The 14,142-nt window shown below is 36.9% G+C and overlaps 1 protein-coding gene and 1 pseudogene across 4 annotated transcripts in view; both read right to left on the minus strand.

Moving 5' to 3' along the window:
* The window catches only part of DGKB (diacylglycerol kinase beta), a 526,570-nt gene that overhangs the window by 56,858 nt on the left and 455,570 nt on the right, over positions 1-14,142 (minus strand). The window lies entirely within an intron of this gene.
* Positions 1-14,142, minus strand: part of LOC139016644 (NFATC2-interacting protein-like) — a 45,948-nt pseudogene that overhangs the window by 2,017 nt on the left and 29,789 nt on the right.

A 14,142-nucleotide genomic window follows, 5' to 3' on the forward strand; every position in this document is an offset into this window, starting at 1 on the left:
TAAATCGCGTTGTTTACCCATATCTTCAGAAAAAAATCACTTCTACTGTCGTGGTAAACAACCTGCTTCCCTATTTATAATGGTCTGGCCCTCTAGCAACTTCAGCGCGAAATTATAGCTAATTTGCCTACAAAGGTCAGGTGGTCATAATAATGTGGATATATATATATATATATATATATATATATATATATATATAATCTTTTAAAATTCGTCAGAAACTAGAAGTAAGGAATGTGTGTTTTTTAAAATATAAATTTAATGGGTAACCCTACCCAGTTTGGCTCAGAGTGTCGGCCTGCGGACCAAAGGGTCCTGGGTTTGATTCTGGTCACGGTCACGTAACTCAGTTGCAGGCTCCCTGGCCCGGGCCCTGGTTGGGGCTCCTGCAGGAGGCAACCAATCAATGTGTTTTCTCACATTGATATTTCTCTATGTTTTTCCCTCTTCCACTCTCTCTAAAAACCAATGGGAAAGTATCCCCAGGTGAGGATTAAAAAAAAATAATAAAAATGGTAAAATATGGGTGAGTATTATTTAAATATCAGCCATGCCTAAATTTGTTTTGGTTTTCTTTCTTCTTCTTCTTATTTATTTATTTATTTTACTTATTAAAGCCACACTAGTATATTGCTGTCATGAGTAATAAATTTGGTGTAAAATAGTATTACAAACCCAAACTATAGAATAAAAAATGTGCCTTTGACAGCAAGTTATGCTCCTCTCAAGGCAGCTGAATCTCCACCCCTCTCCCTTTATTCCACTTCCTTTTTCCTCCCTTCATTCATGAGATCCAGGTGTGACAAGTCCATTGTATAGCCCCCCTCCACCCCATCCTGCCCCTACTTTTGTAATGAGTCCCTTTGTAAATAAATGCTTCTCAAGTTACCCTAACTTGAGGGTTTAATCTGTTTCCTATTAGGACTTTTATTTAAATGTTAAATTTCTTTTGGCTTTGAAATAAACTAAGTTTTTTTTAGTAGGATAGATTCATGTAAACACAGATACACCCACCAGACATAGCTTTGTGTTCATGATACTGCAGTCTTCAAAAAGAATTTGAGCAAAAAATTATTTGCTCAATAATATGAAGTATTCTAATATTAATCTGTTCAAAATAGAGAACAGAAAAAGAAATGTACTGGTTTACTCAGAGGAAATGGAGAAGGAATTTTAAATCTTTTCCAAATAGATAATAAATTTGAGCTGTAGCCTAACTTGGCCATGACACTTGAAGTTATATTTACAAGGGCATGGTTTAAAACAGAGTTATAAATCTTGATCAAGATTACTCTATGTGGCTCAACATAAAAACATCTTGAAAAGGCACTTAATAGTTAAATAAAAATATCACTCTAATAAAAAAATAATAAAAACCACAATTGTATTTGCTCAACTTCATAGGTGAATTTGTTGGTGGTCTGAAGACCTTGCCAACAAAAGCTCTTTTTTTATGCTGTGAATTGTCCAAAGGCCAAATGCTAATGGGAATTAAGACCTCATCTGCTTTGGAAGTGGCTCTTGCCCATAATGAATAAGAGATGGCTGGAAGGAAGATAAGGGAAAGCTAATCATACTTTTGTCCATTTATGGACTTTCTAGACTAAAATATTATATTATAATGTATGAGGAAGAAGCTAACCCACCATTCCTGGGACAAAGATTTTTTTATAGCTTTATAAAAATATGATTCATATGCCATATATTTCACCCATTTAAAGTGTACCACTCAAGGTTTTTCAGTATATTCATAGACATGTACACCATCACCACAGTAAATTTCAGAACATTTTCTTTCCCTCCATAAGATACTTGATATCCTTTATTTATTTATTTATTTTTTAAAAAATACATTTTATTGATTTTTTTACAGAGAAGAAGGGAGAGGGATAGAGAGTTAGAAACATTAATGAGAGAGATCGACCAGCTGCTTCCTGCACGCCCCCCAGTGGGGATGTGCTCGCAACCAAGGTACATGCCCCTGACCGGAATTGAACCCGGGACCCTTGAGTCCACAGGCCGACACTCTATCCACGGAGCCAAATCGGTTTGGCTTGATATCCTTTAGATATTGTGCTCTCATTAGTCCTCAATCCTCTAATCCTCCAGTCCTACTGTCTTCATAGCAACTACTCATCTACTTCTCATACCTATAAATTTACCTATTCTGGATATTTCATATGAATAGAATTATATAATACTAGAGGCCTGGTGCATAAAAATCGTGCACTTGGGTGGGGGCATCCCTCAGCCCAGCCTGAGCCTTTGCGCAGTCTGGGAGCCCTTGGGGGATGTCCAACTGATGGCTCCGGCCACCACCACTGCACTCGCCAGCTGTGAGCCCAGCTGCACTCCCCCTGTGGGAGTGCACTGACCACCAGGGGGCAGCTCCTGGGTTGAGCATCTGCCCCCTGGTGGTCAGTGCGCATCATAGTGACCGGTCATTCTGCCGTTCAGTTGATTTGCATATTAGCCTTTTATTACATAGGATGTGGCCTTTTGTGACTTGCTTCTTTCACCTAAGGTAATGCTTTTAGGGTTCATCCATGTTGTAGCATGTTATTAATACTTTATTCTTTTTGATGGCTTAATCATATTCATTGTATAAACATACTATATTTTGTTTGTCTATTCACCCATTTATGGAAATTTTGGTTCACACCATTTGATTATTATAAATGATGTTTCTATAAACATTAATGTACAAGTCTTTGTGTTGACATGTGTTTCCATTTCCCTTGGACATTTACCTAGGTGTGGAATTGCTGGGTCATATGCAAACTCTATGCTTAACCGTTTGAGAAACTGCCAGACTGTTTTCCAAAGACATAGTACCATTTTCCAGTCCAACCAGAAGGGCGTAAGGGTTAGGATTTTTCTATATTCTCATCAACACTTACCTGGCTTTTTGATTCTAACTATCCTAGTGGGTGTGGAGTGGCATTTGCATTTTCTTGATGAGTAATGATTTCAAGTACCTCTGCATGTGCTTAATGGCTATTTGTATTTTTTCCTTGGAGTAATATCCTTTTAGAAATTTGCCCATTGTTGAATTGAGTTATTTATCTTTCTGTTATTGAGATGTAAGAGTTCTTTATATATTGTAGATATGAGTCCCTTATCAGATATATGATTCACAATTATTTCCTCTCATCTGTGTGCTGTTTCTTCATTTTCTTGATATGTCTGCTGAAGCACATTTTTAATTTTGATGAAGTCCAATTTATACACACACACACACACACACACACACACACACACGCACACTAGAGGCCTAGTGCATGAAATTTGTGCATGGGGGCAGGAGGGGGTGTCCTTCAGCCAGCCTGCACCCTCTCGCAATCCAGGACTGCTGGCTCCTAACTGCTTACGTGCCTGCCTGATTGCCCCTAACCCCTCTGCCTGCCTTCCTGATTGCCCCTAACCACCTCTGCCTGCTTGCCTGATGTCCCTAACTGCTCTCTTGCTGGCCTGACTGTTCCTAACCGCTCTCCCCTGCTGGCCTGATCGCCCCTAACCGCTCTCCCCTGCCTACCTGATCGCCTATAACCTCTCTCCCCTGCTGGTCTGATCGCCCCTAACTGCCTCTTCCTCGACCCCCGCCACCATGGCGTGGTCCAGAAGGGCGTCCGGTCTATCCAGTCTAATTAGCATACTTCACTTTTATTAGTATAGATACTTGTGTCTCATGTTATTGATGCCATATATAAAAATCCAGCACTGAATTGAGTAATCAAGATTCACTTCTAGCCCGAGCTGGTTTGGCTCAGTAGATAGAGTGTCAGCCTGCAGACCTAGGCTGAAGAGTCCCAGTTTGATTCTGGTCAAGGGCATGTACCTCACAGTTGGTTGGGGCACCTGCAGGAGGCAACCAATCAATGTGGTTATACAATTAATTTTTATGTTAATCTTTCATTTGATAAGCATGATGAATGCATTGATCAGTTATAATACTAATTTAAGGGATTCCTTAAGATTCCTATATACAAGATTATGCTATATGAGAATAGAGAGATTTTTACCTCCTTTCCAATTTGAGTGACTTTTATTTATTTTTGTTTTTTAATTGTCCTAGCAGAAACATCCAGTACAATATTGAATAACACCTATATTACTTAAAGGGTTATACTCTATTTTATAGATTAGATGCAATCAAGGCCACAGAACCCAAAAAACATTTTATACAGACATTAAAAAGACAGTGAGCCTGGCTGGCATCACTCAGTGGTTGAGCATTGACTTATGTGCCAGGAGGTCAAGGTTCAATTCCTTGTCAGGGCATATGCAGTGTGGGACGTGCAGGAAGCAGTCAATCAATGATTCTCTCTCATCATTGATGTATCTATCTCTCCCTCCCTCTCCCTTCCTCTTTAAAATCAATAAAAATATATTTTTAAAAATGTAAAAAAAAACAGTGAACAGTATATTGTGATGAATTAGTTTGGATCAGATTAGCTAATGACATGTAATCTAAAAGGAGGAATGGATAGAAATGAAGACAATAAAAATGAGTGGACTAACTAAGAGTATAAATTTTTGCATTTCTAAAATACAAAGGCCGAAATTTATTCTATAAAGTCAGCCAGATTTATGCATATGCAATGTGCTATTGGTATATAAAGGGAATTTATGTTTTATATTAGCAGACGAATTCAGGTTATTCAATCTCATAATTAGTGTCTGTAAAATGAATTATAAAAAGATTATTCTTTTTCATAGTTAATCGAATTTTAATTTATTTTTCCCTCCCTATAAGTCATTGATTTTTTAGTTCCTAGACTCGTTACTAAGTTTCAGTTTGAAATATCTGAATGTCAAATTATTACCTGGCTATAGGGTTCCAAAGATTGAGAAAATGTCTAATCACATCATAAATAAGCTTTCAGAATTCCAATAAGGTATAAGAGAAATGAAATAAGAAAAATAAATCCACATCCACAGACAGAAACATATCAAAATTATTACAAATGGTTGCATTTCAGAGAAAAATACTATTACAAATATGTAACCCCTAGTTACTCATTTTTCCCCAGATTCTTAGATTGAAAGCCAGATTCCTTCATCATTTCTGACCTGATATGAAACACCATCTGGCATGTACATGTTAAGAGGATTACATAGCAAAATAGATATTTTCTCTCTTTCTGACTTTAAGACTTTTCAAAGCATGCACGTTATTTATGTTTAAAATGTGGATTATAACCAAACTGAGAAAGAGAAAGGATGGTTTTTAGTATTTATTTTTTAAATTAAGGAAATTATACATTTAACTATTTTTACTGGCATTCTGTAGTTTCTGTGTTAAATTTTAGCCTCAGGACTATTCCTTGAAGAAAGATTTTAAAGAGACTTTATAAAGGAAATGTTTTCATAATTGAAAGGGCCGGCGGGGCACGTGGCCCCGCAGGCATCCGGCAGGGAAGATGACGGGCAGCCATGGCCGAGGCAGCGCCTGACCAGATAGGCGCAGGCCCGCGGACGCCCAGAAGGACCCGGGCCGCCCTCCTCGGCCTCCGAGTCACTTTCGGGCTAAGCAGCGGGCGACCCAAGGGCCAGGTGGGGTGGTGGGCGGCCCGCCTCCCGGTGACGCCCATGGCGGCAGGCCTTGCATGGGAGCCGAGTGGCTGGCTTCCCATCCATTAAGGGACCTCCATTTTGTATGGAACCATGTGCTCAGCGAAGGCTCCTTCCCCCTCGGAAGGAGCCTCTGCTAGCCACACCCACCATTTCTCTGGACTAACCAATGGTAATCAAGGGAAGTGCATGCCATCGCTATGACCACATCCTGTGTAATGGGTCACCAGCTCGCACCTGGCCAATCGGCGGGGGGGCACAGCCCCCTCTCCCGCCCCTACTCCAACCCTCTATGAAACCCCTGGTTCGAGCAGACTGCTCTCTCTTTGCCACCTGCTGCTGCGTCAGTAAGGAAGGTAGAGGAGCTAAGCCCGGGCTTAAAATAAAAGACTCTTTGCTTTTGCATCGGATTGGATGGCTCCCTGGTGGCTTCTTGGGAATCTTGAAATCTGGGCATAACAATAATTAGGATATATGCACATGTCAACCTGAATTGCATAGTTCACCAAATCTATGTTGTCCAAATTTTCCAGATAACTAGCAAATATTTATCAATATTCAGTATAAGTTGTTTTACTACATGAAATACTACATGAAATGAATCATATATGAAAAATATAATATGGTATTGGTATCAAAGTCTATGATCACTTTTTTTTCACATTTACTGGTTTATTATAAAGGATACAGCTGAAGAAGTACATAGGAGGAGGTCTGGAGGGGTCTCCCATCCTGTGGAGTTGGGGGACAGTACCCTCCTACTACATGGATCTGTTCACCAATCAGAAACTCTCTGAATCTTATTGTTTTGAGGTTTTTATGGAAGTTTCATTACATATACACAGTTGTTTAATTGGCCATTGGTGATTAGACTCAAGTCCCTGGTTCCTCTCCCTCACCGAAGATTAGAGGATGGGGCTGAAAGTTCCAAGCTTTTAATCAGACACTTGGTCTTTATGGAGATCAGCCCCCTGAAGCTATTTAGGGGCACCCAGCCATCAGTCCTCTCATTACCATACAAAAGACACTCATCACTCCAGAGATTCCAAGGGTTATTATAGGAGCAATGTGCTAAGAACTGGGGACAAAGACCAAATATTTTTTTATCATATCACAACCACCATCAGGAAATTACAAGGAAAGTGTTACATGATTAGGAGAAAAGGAAGATCAGATGCATTTTTTCAGATCTCATATTGTGATATCACAGCATAACTTAATGTGGAAGAACTTGGATTCTGGAATCTGGATTTGACTTTTGGGGAAAGTCTCATAGCCATTCCCCTGCCTCTTTATTGGTATCTTCAATCACAAAATAGAACAATGTCAATCCTCCTGGAAAGAGTGTGAATTAACTCAGATCTCTCACAGGACAGGGACTTCTTGCTGTACAGTGTTGTTTTGTTTGCTTGTCTGTTTAGTACTTTATAGAACTTAATTATGTTGCCTTTCTACCCCCTGCACGCCAGAAAGCACAATAAGATGAGGAGATTACTGCTTGAAACCTGCAATCCCATTATCTGTCAGCCTATAAAAGATAGAAAGTGTCACTAGTGTATCCAGAAAGTCAGTTTTCAGTAGCCATAGGTGACAATAATTACATTTCTTTACTAGGACTCTTTTTTTTTAAATTGTTTTATTGCTTAAAGTATTACAAAGAGTATTATATATGTCTCCTTTTTTTTCCTCCCCTTGACCTTCTCCTAGCCTCCCGTACCCCCCAATGTCTTGTGTCCATTGGTTATGCTTATATGCATGCATACAAGTCCTTTGGTTGATCTCTTACCCACCCCCGAAACCCTCCCCAGCCTTCCTGCTGTAGTTTGACAGTCTGTTCGAGGCTGCTCTGACTCTGTATCTATTTTTGTTCAAAAGTTTATAAAGGTCTTAATTATCCATAAATGAGTGAGATCATGTGGTATTTTTCTTTCATTGACTGGCTTATTTCACTTAGCATAATGCTTTCCAGTTCCATCTATGCTGTTGCAATGGTAAGAATTCCTTCTTTTTTACAGCAGCATAGTATTCCATTGTGTAGATGTAACACATTTTCTAATCCATTCATCTACTGATGGGCACTTAGGCTGTTTCCAGATCTTAGCTATGGTAAATTGTGCTGCTATGAACACAGGGGTGCATATATCCTTTCTGATTGTTGTTTCTGGTTTCTTGGGATATATTCCTAGAAGTGGGATCACTGAGTCAAATGGGAGTTCCATTTTTAACTTTTTGAGGAAACTCCATATTGTCTTCCATAGTGGCTGCACAAGTCTGCATTCCCACCAGCAGTGCATGAGTGTTCCTTTTTCTCCACATCCTCTCCAGCACTTGTTGTTTGTTGATTTGTTGATGATAGCCATTCTGACAGGTGTGAGATGGTACCTCATTGTTGTTTTGATTTGCATTTCTCCGATGATTAGTGACTTTGAGCATGTTTTCATATGTCTCTTGGCTTTCTGAATGCCCTCTTTTGAAAAGTGTCTATTTAGGTCCTTTGCCCATTTTTGGATTGGATTGTTTATCTTCCTTTTGTTAAGTTGTATGAGTTCCCTATAAATGTTGGAGATTAGGCCCTTATCAGATATAATGTTGGCAAATATGTTCTCCCATGCAGTGGACTTTCTTGTTGTTTTGTTGATGGTTTCTTTTGCTGCGCAGAAGCTTTTTATTTTGATGTAGTCCCATTTGTTTATTTTCTCTTTAGTTTCCAATGCTCTAGGAGCTGTATGGGTGAAGAAATTGCTTCGGCATATGTCTGAGAGTTTGTTGCCTTTGGATTCCTCTAGTATTTTTATGGTTTCCTGTCTTACATTTAAGTCCTTTATCCATTTTGAGTTTATTTTTGTGTATGGTGTAAGTTGGTGGTCTAGTTTCATTGTTTTGCATGTATCTGTCCAATTTTCCCAATACCATTTATTGAAGAGACTGTCTTGACTCCATTGTATGTTCTTGCCTCCTTTGTCAAATACTAATTGAGCATATTGGTATGATCACTTTTTTAGATAAGGAGTTTCTGCTGTTTTTTAATACTTATTTAGAATTATAGCTAATAGGCCATGTGGTTAAAATTTTTTTTTCATTTTATATATAAGAAAGTTGAGGTAAAAAAAAGGTTATATAACATATCTATGGACCTATAGCTAGTTATTGAGAAGTCCAGGGTTAGACTGCAGGTTGCCAAAGTCTTGATCCATTCTACTTTGGAACCTACTGTGCTTCTTTCATAATCCGATGAACTTCTCTCTAGAAAAATCTCACTTTGGAGAGTTTGTCCACTACACTGGACACTGAAACTAGATTAACATTTTGGAAAGTTCCTTTTTGTTAAATTTTTACTCAAACGATCATAGTGGCTAAGTGTTTGAGTTTCAAAATACTCCCAAATGTGCAAGTTATAGAGAAATCTGTGAGCAAATAGCCCGACAAAATTAGCCGATGCAATTAAAAAGAATAAACCATCATAAATAAAACCAAAAAGCATTGTCTAAGGTCAATTACCAGGAAATAAGAATCAACTAAATTTCCATTTCCAATATGGAATTACTAAGGCTCATTGGGTTCTATATTGACAAAATTATACAAGAAGGGAGGGAGAGAAATAAGGAGGTACAGAAGAGGAAAAGAATAAGTGAACTTGTTTATTGATCAAATCCTTTACACTGAAATATATGAAAAAAGAAAATGTGCAAATACTAAAAGTATGGGACAAAGATATATAATTATATATACATTTCACATATATCTATGTTACATTTACCTATCATTCCATTAAAACAAAAAGAAAAAGCACAGCAGGAAAAATAATAAGACACTTAAAACTTGAAGTTCTGTTAAAGTTTGATCTGCTCTCTTTCATCTCTTGCACACAAAGTCACATCTGTCTCCAGAATTCTGGATGACTATGTGTGCCACTGGAAAATATGAAATAAAACCGTTTAGCAAAGGTCATTTGTTGTTGTTAGGTTGTGCCTGCCAAAAATATGATCAATTAAGCATTTATTAAGCCAGTGTTTATGCTGAACTAGCTACTGAACAGAGTGGTTTAACCCCTCTTATTCTTTAGGCTCAGAGAACTCGATTTCAGCATCATAGAGAATTTCTGGCTTTGAAGACAAAGGTTATTATGTCATTAGCTTCTGTGGCTCATTAATTCCAGTGAAGACAGGATTCTTTGTAATTTATTTTAATTTTACAACTGATGCTATTTGCCTTATAGACCACAGAATAGAAACAGCTGCAATGCATGCTATTGATTATTTCCTCAATTTGAAGGAAATAGAAGTTGATAACACTGAAGGACAAAGATTAAGTCGCTGCTGGACATACTCTCACATAGAGGCCACTTCCCATTGTAATCTTCTGAAGTGGATGGTCCGTTGTGATAGGGAGTTCTACCTCATTATTGTTTTTGTAAAAACAAAGACTCTATTTGGAAAAGACACTGAGTAGTCCAAAAACATCTACAGGGTCACGTTGATAGGACAAGAAAGAAAGGAACAGTTGAAATATTTAAAATAATGACTGAGAATTTTCCTAAATTAATATTAGACATCAAACCACAAATCCAGGAACCTCAGAGAACATCGAGAAGAATAAGAGCCAAAAACAATATGCCCAGGTATTTTCATATTACAGAAAATCAAAGACAAAGAAAAAATGTGAAAGAAGGCAGAAGAAAAGAACATCTTACCTATAGAGTAACTAAGGTTTAAGTATTACATCCAACTTTTTTCTCAGAAGCCATGCTAGCAAAAAGATACTGGATACAACATTTAAAGTGTTGAGAGAAGAAACCCACTAACCTAGAATTTTGTACCCTGCAAAGTTACCATTCAAAAGTGAAGGGGAACTAAGGATTTATTTGGACAAATAAAAATGGAAAGAATTTGTTGCCAATACAACTGCCTTGCAAGACATATCTTTAAAAAAGTATTTATAGAGAAGGAAAATAATATGTCAGAAACTTAGAACTACATAAAGAAAAACCACTGAAGAAGGAATAAAGGAAAGTGACAGCAAACTTTTAGTTTTCTAATTCTTACTTGATCTAAAAGATAATAGTTTATTCAAAATAATAATAGGAATACTGTATTTAATTATGTATGCTTAAGAATATATCATATACACACAGTTACACTACCTGTGAGTCATTTGACAGTGCACTTTTAGCAAGCACTAAATATTACATTTTAAAAGAAGTCTAACTAATACACTAAGAAATGAGAGAAAATGTAAAATGCTCAATTAAAACCACAAAAGGCAGAAAGAGTAGAAGACAAAAATAGGAACATAGATCAACCAAAGAGCTTATATGCATGTATGTATAACCTATGGAGACAGACAATAGTGTGGTGAAGGCCTGGGGTGGGTTAGAAGGGAAAATGGGGGGGGGGGGGTGGACAGTGGGGGACATATGCAATACTTTCAACAATAAAGATTAAAAAAATAGGAACAAAGAATAAGAGCAAGTAGAAAACAGTAATGACTATGGTAGATGTTAACCTAAATATCATTAATCACTTTAAATGTCAAGGATCTAAATGCACTAATTAAAACACAAAGAACACTAGCTGGCTTGGCTCAGTGGATAGAGTGTCGACCTGCAAAAGGTCCCGGGTTCAATTCCTGGTCAAGGGCATGTACCTCAGTTGCAGACTCCTCTCCAGCCCAGGGTCTGGTTGGGACACATGCATGAGGCAACCAATAGATGTGTTTCTCTCACATCGACATTTCTCTCTGTCTTCCACTCTATAAATCATTGGAAATATCCTCAGATGAGAATTAAACAAAAAATAAAACAGATTGTCAGAGTGAATAAAAAAACCACAACGCAACTATATGTTGTCTATAAGAAATCCACTTTAAATATGAAGACACATTTAGATTACTAGTAAATGGATAGAGAAAAATATACTATCCAAACACTAATCAAAAGAGTAGCTATATTGAAATCAGAGTAGACTTCAAAACAAGAAAAGTTTTCAGGGATAAAGTGCATCACACAATGATAAAGGGATCAATTTCCCATGAAGACATAATGAATTGTAATGTGTGTGCATGTAACAACAGAGCATCAAACTACACGAGGCAAAAACTGATGGAAACTGCATGCAGAAATAGATGAATCCACTATCATAGTTGAAAACTTTAATCTCTCTCTCCCAGAAGTGAGCAGATCCAGTGAGCAGAAATTCAGCAAAAATATAGTTAAACTGAACAATTTCATTAATCAACTGGATATAATTGGCATCTCTAGAGGACTTCATTGAGCAATAGGATAATCCATATTTTCCTCAAGCTTACATACAATATTCACCAAGATGAAAATTTGGTGCAATAAAACACAGCTTAAAAAAATCTTAATAATATAATTTCTGCTCTCAGGTCCCAATGAAATTAAACCAAAAACCACTAACAGAAAGACAAGTGATATGTTCCAAAATAAATGAAAATTAAAAACTACACTTCTAAATAACATGTGGGACTAAGAAAAACTAAACTGAAAGGAAATCACAACTTATAATTTGTGGAATTCAGCAAAAGTTATATTTAGTTAGAGATTTATAGCATCAAAAGCATGAATTACAAAAGAAAGATGTAAAAATCAATAATATGAGTTTCCACCTTAACCAACTAGGAAAAGAAGAGCAAGTTAAATCAAAGTAAGTCAAAGAAAATAAATAATAAAAATTAGAGCAGAAATCAATGAAATTAAAAACAGCAAATCAAATAAAGAAAAATCAATGAAACCAAAAGCTGGTTCTTTGAAAAGATCAATAAAATCAATAAACCTCTAGTCAGGCTAACAAAGGGAAAAAGAGAGAGGTTACACATTACTAATATGAGTGAATGAAAGAGTGTACATCACTGCAGGTGGCATATAAATTGAAAGAATACTATCAACAAGTCTGTGTCCACACATTTGATGAAATAAACCAATTCTTGAAAAACAGAACACTTAAATCTACCAAAAATTTAAGAGAGAAGTTTTACTAATTCTCTACAATTTCTTTCAAAGGATAGAAGCAGAGGGAATACTTCCTCACTCATTTGATGAGAACAAGATTACTCTAATACCCAAACTAGACAAAGACATTAAAATAAGACTATGGACCACTATCTCTCATAAACTCTGGTGAACAAATCCTCAACAAAGTATAAGCAAATTGAATAAAACAAAAAACACCTATGGAAAGAATTATACACCATGACCAAGTGGGATTTATCTAACTTATGCAATACTGGTTTAACATCCGAAAATCAACAATATACTCCATCACATCAACATACAAATAAATGTCACATGATGATATTAATAGATGCAGAAAAATAATATTATGAAACTCAACACCTACTCTTGATAAAAATTCTCAGTAAACTAGGAATAGAGGAAAATTTTCGCACCTTGATGAAGACAATGTACAAAAACCTATAGCTAATATCATACTTAATGGTGAGAAACCCACAACTTTCCCACTAAGATTAGGTACAAGGCAAGGATGTCTTCTCACCACTCCTTATCAACATCATACTGAAAGTGGAGACAATAGTTTTGTTAGAGGAGAAGGGTTAGAGGGGAGCGGGGGATGAATAGATGGAGCACATGGTATTTTGGGGGCCATGAAAATACTTTGTATGGTGCTATAATGGAGGACATATGTCACTATACATTTGTTGAAACACATAGAATACACAATACCAAGACAAAACTTAATGTAGCCCTAGCTGGTTTGGCTCAGTGGATAGAGCGTTGCCTGCGGACTGAAGGGTCCCAGGTTCGATTCTGGTCAAGGACACATGCCCAGGTTGCGGGCTCGATCCCCAGTGCGGGGCATGCAGGAGGCAGCTGATCAATGATTCTCTCTCATCATTGATGTTTCTATCTCTCCCTTCCTCTCTGAAATCAATAAAAATATATTTTAAAAATACTTAATGTAAACTATGGACTTTGGGTAATTATGCTGTGTCAGTGTAAGTTCATCACTTATATCAGATGTACCAATCTGGTGGGGGATATTGATAATGGGAGAGGTTCTGCATGTGTGTTGGTCTCAGGGGACATGGAAAATTTCTGTATCTCCTCCTCACTTTTGTTGTAAACATAACACTGCACTAATAATATTTAAAAAAATAAGGTAATAGACCAAGAGCCAGGACAAAACAAATGTTTAACACAAGACTGCTTAGAAACAGGAGGATTAGATTAAAGTGCTATAAAAAAGTACTCCTCTTTAATCCCTCACTTGGCAAATTCACACTATTCAAAGTTATTTCATATGACTTATTTTATTAGAAAATGTGACTTCCCATAAATTGGTGAATGCATTTTTGCTTAAAACAGTAATGTCAATATAATACTTCTTATGGTCTAGACACTGAGTGTATTTTTGGGGAAAAAGTCATTTCACTGGGAGAAAAAGAAATCTTGTCTGAAAAAAAAAAGTATGTATTTTCAAAAGCTGTTCTGATGAAAAGTCATTATAGGAGAATTATTATGTGAGGTAATCTGTAAAGTCAAAAATCCTTCATAAAAGAAAAAGGATTGGAAATTAATGACATCAAGATAAG

The sequence above is a fragment of the Myotis yumanensis genome, unplaced genomic scaffold, assembly GCF_028538775.1.
Source record: "Myotis yumanensis isolate MYYU_CA2020_CCGP unplaced genomic scaffold, mMyoYum1.0.hap1 SCAF_9, whole genome shotgun sequence".
Taxonomy (NCBI): domain Eukaryota; kingdom Metazoa; phylum Chordata; class Mammalia; order Chiroptera; family Vespertilionidae; genus Myotis; species Myotis yumanensis.